Source organism: Echinops telfairi, unplaced genomic scaffold, assembly GCF_000313985.2.
Source record: "Echinops telfairi isolate 266 unplaced genomic scaffold, ASM31398v2 ScPeMD7_7467;HRSCAF=8505_1, whole genome shotgun sequence".
Taxonomy (NCBI): Eukaryota; Metazoa; Chordata; class Mammalia; order Afrosoricida; family Tenrecidae; genus Echinops; species Echinops telfairi.
Window position 1 is genome coordinate 12,643,754 of NW_022111368.1, and position 6,629 is coordinate 12,650,382.

The following is a 6,629-nucleotide window of genomic DNA, read 5'->3' on the forward strand; positions in this document are numbered from 1 at the left end:
TTGAGGAAGTACTTGAGTGGAGGCCCAAGGGCATTTATAGAGGTCTAGATAAAGATATGGACATATGCAAATATATCTGTATGAGGATGGGGAAATAGATCTATGTGCCTACATTTATAGGTTTAGTGTTAAGGTAGCAGAAGGACGTTTGGAGTTTTCTTAGGAGAGGTCTGACATGTATCCCAGTGTAAAGATTTTTGCAGGGGGAATACATTCGATCCAAACCAAACTCACTGCCATCCAGGGAATGCTGGCTCATAGTGACCCTGTAGGGCAGGGAAGAACTGCCCCTGTGAGTTTCTGGGACTGTACTTCTTTCTGGGAGTAGAAAGCCTCATCTGTCTCCTGGGGAGCGGCTCGTGTTTTTGAACTGCTGACCTTACGGTTAGCAGCTCAGCACTTTACCACTATACCACCAGGGCTCCTTATATTATCCACTTACTTTTTTATTTTAAATTTTAGTAATACATTAAAAACTGACATTTCCATGTTGGCTAACCATATAACTCGTAAGGAAGAAAGATTTAATGAATGGTGATACCGGTACTTTTGACAAATTCGTATTTGTGGTTTTATAACTGACATTTTGTACGATTTACTAAAAATAAACTGTTAAGAATGATTTCAAATTAAAAACCACACAAGAAGGCTGTAATTGATATATTTTAGTGTATTAGACCGGTCATTTCTTTGCTAAGTGATGTAATTTGTTTCATGCCCTTGTACTGTTAAAGTGTCAGTGGTGTTGAAACAGAGACTAAAACAGGGAAGGAAATGAGTAAAGAGTAGTCTAAAAAGCTGGATGTGGTCAGATTGGTGCATCCATCTGTATGGACAGATTGTCAGATACTTGAATCATTCGCGGCTGTTTTTGAAATGGGAAGATTAACGAGGTCGCATGAAGTGTTTCTTTTTTCCGGAAGGAATTAAGGAGGCCCTCGTTTTTCGATTCCAGTCTCAAGAAAGCAGTGACCTGAGGGCAAGAGCAGTTTGCTATAAATCAAAACCAATCGTGGGCTGCTCTTGGGTCGATTCTGACTGGTATGGATCCTGTAGGACAAACTAGCACTGCCCCACGGGTACTTTGGTGGCATCAGCCTGGCATGTCATTCATTCATCCAGGCACTGGCTGGTGGGATCCGCTGCCAAGGGCTCTAACTATGTGCCACCAGGGCACCTACTTATCTACCACTCTTCTGCCACTGAGGAGCGAATCTGATGAGTAGGGTCTCCAAAGCTGTACATTTTTACAGAAGACAGCCTCACCTTTCTTCCTCAGAGCGGCTGGCGAGTTTGAACCGCCACCCTTCCATTCGCTGCCCCCAGTTGAACCCACTGTACCAGTTGGCAGGGGCTTGTGCCCCTCAAGGTCATGTTCCCTGCTGGCCGGTGGTCAGGGCTGCTTACATTGATACTTCTCGAATTAACAATACCACGCTGGTACTTCACTCATAGGGTGACCACTCCTTATCTGCCTCTCCCTAGAACGCCCCACTTTCAGACATCTCGTCGTCCCGGTGAACTGGGATGGGTGCTCACCCCATTTACAGTTTCCATGTTAAATAAACCATGTTAATTCTTGCAAGGGAGTCTGTGTGGAGGTAGGGCCATTGCCAGTGCTCACACTCCTCACCCAGGAACGGGAACCCAGGAGTTTTAACCTCTGTCCGGGGTGGGGGTGGAGCATGGAATTCTCACCTTCCATGCCAGAGACCCAGTCTTGGTTCCTGGCCAGTTCACCTCTCGGGCAGCCACGCTGCCTACCTGTCTGTTGCCTGAGGCTGACCGGGCTCTAGCGGAGCTTCTGGACCATAATGGACTAGGAAGTCAGGCCTGGCATCTACTTCCAGACCTGGCGGTGCTGGACCCGACAGCATGCGTTCTCTGTGCACGGGTCGTCGCCGGCAGAGCCAACCCAATGGCAGCCACCACCACAGGGTCATTAGAGAGAGGGCACAGCGGGTCTGCTCCAGGTCAACCGCTCCGTTGTTGGAGTCCCACCCTACAAAGGGCAGGACAACAAATACCCCGGGGACTTAGTGTCCCTTGGAAAGCTGGGGAGTGCTGAGTAACAGGACAAATTGAATGCTGGTTTTGGGTCACCAGTGGGCAGTGGCTGACTGAAAAACTAAGTCTGGTTGTACAGAATTTATGTGGGATGGAGGGGAGGTAGGAGTGGGGGTAGACCTCAAAAAGTTCGTGGAAAAAATAGAGTGAAAAGATATAGAATTTTTCCACAAACTATTTGAAGCCCCCTTGTGTTCTTGTTGGCTATGAGCTGGAATTGAATGGCTAAAGAGCTACGTGCCCCTCCTCAAAAGAAGTGACCCCCACTCCCAAATCTAGTGGCTTAAAGTGACAGCAAATGTTTCCTGTCTTTTCTGTGGATTAGAGATTTGGGGGTGTTTCAGCTGCGGTGTTTTGTCCCCAGGCCTCCCACCAGGTCACAGTGTGAAGTCAAGGCCTGCAGTTACCAGAAGAGGGGCTGGGGGCTGCGCGGGCCTGCTTCAAAGATGGCTCACCTGTGTGGTGTGGGCACAAGGACTCGTGCTGTCCCACTGGACCTCTCCTTGGGCCTCCTTGAATGTCCTCACCACATGGCCACTGGCAAGGGCCCCAAGAGAACTAGGGTGCCCTAGCCTTGGAAGGGACCCACCTCACCTGCACAGCCTCCTGTTGCAGAAAGCACAGGACCCAGCCCTGTTTAGGTGAGGGCGGCACCGGGAGCTCTTCTGGAGAATGGTCACCCCACCCTATGTTCAGCTGTGTTTGGGTTCTAACCGTTCAGGTAGAGGAGCAGGCCTACCCTTGGAAGTTGTGTCTTGATGAATAGCAGTCATGACCCATCAGCACTGGGCATTTTCTGTGTCACTGTTCCTTGGCCCATCTATGAGCAAAAGGATTCTGAAGGTCACTCTTACCATTTGGTTAACTTTGGGGAGAGGAGAGCTTCCGTTTCCTTGTATGATTCGGACACTGCACCGTGTTGTGAAACAGAGATCACATCCAGGCTTGTGAGGGTCTCTGTGAGGCCAGCTGGTAACTCAGTGTACCTCCTGGAGATGGGTTAGACCATCGGTTCTCAACCTGTGGGTTGCGACCCCTTTGGTGGGTCAAACGACCCATTCACAGGGGTTGTCCAATTCATAACAGTAGCAAAATGACAGGGATGAAGTAGCAACGAAAATAAGTTTATGGTTGGGGGGTCATCACAACACGAGGAACTGTAGTGAAGGGTCACGGCCGTAGGAAGGTTGAGAGTCACTGGGTTGGACTTCTAAAAGTAGCCACAGTAACCTACTCCGCACTTGATTTCCTTTTAGGTCGGATTCTCTGTCATGTGCTCCTAATTGAAAGTTAGACTGGGCTAATAGGAGCAGGTGTGTATCCATTCCAAGGCTGTAGGCCCGTACGGGAGCAGACAGCCTCATCTTTCTCTTGCAGTGCTGCTGGTGGATTTGAGATGCCAACCTTAGGCGGCCAGCAGCGCGACATCCTGGGTGGAGCGCTGGGTTTACAACTTGGGGCGGGGGTGGGGGTGGGGGGTAGGTGTGGCTCTGGCATCTGGGGGTAGAGGCCAGGGATACTACTATAAGCCCCCTCCAGTGAATGACAGATCCTCACAACTAAGTCAGTAGCGCCTCTGTGGAGAAACCCTGCCTTCAGTGTCCTTTCTACTGTGATGGGCACCCAGACCTTAGGTGGTTCCCACTGGGGAAAACAAGCACGGATGAGAAAGAAAGGCTGGGCTACGGGTGGCTATTAGGGATCAAGCCCTGACTTGATACCCACTGGGTTCATGGAATTTGTAAACTGTGGTTGCAGATTTGAAAATTCCAGGCCAGCTTTCCTCCAGGTTCCTTTTTTGGCGACCAGGGATAGGAACCTCATTCTGAGCAGCCACAGGTGAGAAGAGGAACCAGAGAGACGCTTGTTGTCAGACACAACTGGGGGACCGTTCTGTCTCTGGCACAGAACTGAATGCAGTGCTGTTCTTTGCCCTCTTTTCCAATCGGCTCTTCCTGACAGCGCGGCCCTTATGTCTTCTAATCATGCCCGAGCTTTCTGTGGAAAACAGAGGCTTGTAAAAGGCTGAGTCCCTCATCCCAGTCCCAGAGTTTCTTACGAAGGGCTCCGTGTGGCCCACTGCTGGACCAGTTCACTTCAGTTGACAGCTAGTTGCAAGAGCCGGGTGGCTGGCCTGGAGGGAGGGGAGGGAAGAAGCCCTTCCCCGAGGAGCAGGGGGAGGGAGGGGGTGTACCAGACAGACAGCCAAAGCCTGTCGGCTGCATTCCCACCAGGATCTGTTGTTGTCGCCGCGGAGGTGATGACTGGAGTTTATTTCTATTGAACTAGGCTGGACAGGAAGGGGCCCTGGTGGCCTAGTGGTTACTTGGTGGGCTGATAACAGCCAGTCCAGCAGTTTGACACCAGTTCAAAGACGAAGCTTCTTACTCCCATCAAGAGTCACAATCTTGCAGATCCGCACACTCTGGTCAATATATAGGGTTGCCATGAGTTAGGATCGACTCAATGGCAGTGGGTTGTTGTTGGATTTTTTTTTTTAGTTTAAGCTGGATATGAACCCTTCTGGTGGAGTAGGTTACATGGCAGGGGCTGCTACCTGTTAGGTCAGCAGTTTGAAACCACTAGCCACCCTGCGGGAGAAAGATGAGGCTTTTTACTTCCTTACTCTGCCCTATCTGGTCTCTCTGAGTCAGAATCCACCGGTGGCAGTGAGTCAGTTTTTTGGAAGCTGGACATACGTCTTCACAGAAAGCGCTTCCTAAAACATTTCTCTCCTAGGAAGATTGTGTGTGTGTGCGCGCGTGTGCATGCATGCACATTTGGGATTTCCTTGGCCTTCAAATTCTGGGGTGACTGCTGCCTTTCATTTCCGGTGTTAAGGTTGAGTGCAGAAAGACCAGGAGCAAGATTGGGAGACATCAGCGCAGGGCCAGTCACACCAGCAGCTGCCCAGCTCCTTTGTGAGTTAGCATGCCGCCTTTAGGAACGGGGATTGACTGCACAATGAGGTGGCGTGTGTGTAAGCACTGGCCATACAGACGACACTAAAGACCTCTGTCAAGCGGCCAGCTCTGCCTTTAGACAGGAGGTGATCTACATGGCTCTAGGGCGTGTCTGTGTGGACATGTATCAGAGACAGTCATTTGGGCTGTAGCAGTGGCAGTTAGGCGAAGTGGAGTGGCATCCCAGGTGCATGCAGTCTGGCAGCGGGTCCCCGAGGAGGGGCATTGGTGGGAGATGGGGAGAGAAGGGCCCCAGGAGGCCAGGCTTGTCCCTGGCTTGGTTGAGATAGTGGTTTCATGGAGTAAGCAGATACTCTCCTTGGGGTGTGTTCCACACACATTAAAAATAGCCCGTTTATACAGCCAGGGGACTGGGGCCAGTGCTTGCTCCGGTTGCACCAGTTAGGGAAAGCTGTTTTCCCACCTGGTGGTGGTGTGGCTTCTTGAGCTGTTGGGTAGCTAACTGCAAGGTCAGCAGTTTGAAACCACCAGCCGATCCAAGGGAGAAAGGTGGGGCTTTCTACTCCCGTAACAAATGACCATCTCTGAAACCCGCAGGGCCAGGTGGAACCCAACTTGATAGCAGTGAGTTTTGGGGATCCCTCACTAGGAAGACTGCCAAGCATACATTCATTCATTCATTCATTCATTCATTCAGGTGGCAAATGCAGACAATAAACAGAGAGAAGCCAGACCATTTCAGAACGTGACACTCCGTGGCACTGATAAAGTGAAGGGCGGTGGTAGGGAACCCCTAGGACCATGGAGTGTCTGTCTGGAGGGCGATCCGTGTGGCCCCTGCAGGGAGTCCACCCTGAGCAAACGAGCAGATAGGAGCCTGATGGGCACTAACCACCCACTCCAGCTGTCATGCCACTGGTGATGGCTAGCGAAAGTATTGAACTGATTGGATGATGATGATAGCAACACAGACACTGGAACCAGAGAGCCATTGTTGATCAATTTCTGTGCCATTTGCAAGGCTCTACCTGCATTGCCCAAGACTGGTGCGGTTGGCACTGTTATCTCTTCGCTGTGTAGGAAGGAGGCTTACAGAGGTTACGTTCTCGCTAGTCGTTGCTCAAGCTGGGGCTCAAACTTGATCCCCATCTAGCCAGTTCCTGCCACTCTTCCACCTCCCCTCACCCCTAGGCTGTGCCTCATGCAGCTTGCATTCTGTCAGGAGCCCACAGAGAGCCTGCCCATGGCACCAGCTGTCCAGGCCCCCATCACTAGGCTCTCTGCCATCCAAGCACACATAGGCCAGGCCTGTGCTATACTGAATGATCCTGGGAGGGGTTTTCTGGACCCAGGTTCACAGTCACTGCCTACTTGCCCCAAATACACGTCGGTTTGTCTTCCAGTTTCAGAGCACCCCCGAGCCCGCCTTATCACAGCATTGTGGGGGCCAGTGTGGCAGGAGGCTGTCATCTGGGCATCTGGCCTTGGTTTCTCAAAGCCCACATTTGGACATTCTCCAGCTCTTGAGCTCCCTATTGTGCTGGCCTGGGTCTCTGCCTCCTCCTGCCCGGCCCAGCCTTCCTGGCAGGGGTGCTGGGCTGAGCACCAAAGTGAGTGTGTGTGTGTGTGTGTGTGTGT

At 51.4% G+C, this 6,629-nt stretch overlaps 1 protein-coding gene across 1 annotated transcript in view; it reads left to right on the forward strand.

The window, feature by feature from the left end:
* TFDP1 (transcription factor Dp-1) overlaps nucleotides 1-6,629 on the forward strand; it is a 108,746-nt gene that overhangs the window by 41,847 nt on the left and 60,270 nt on the right. The window lies entirely within an intron of this gene.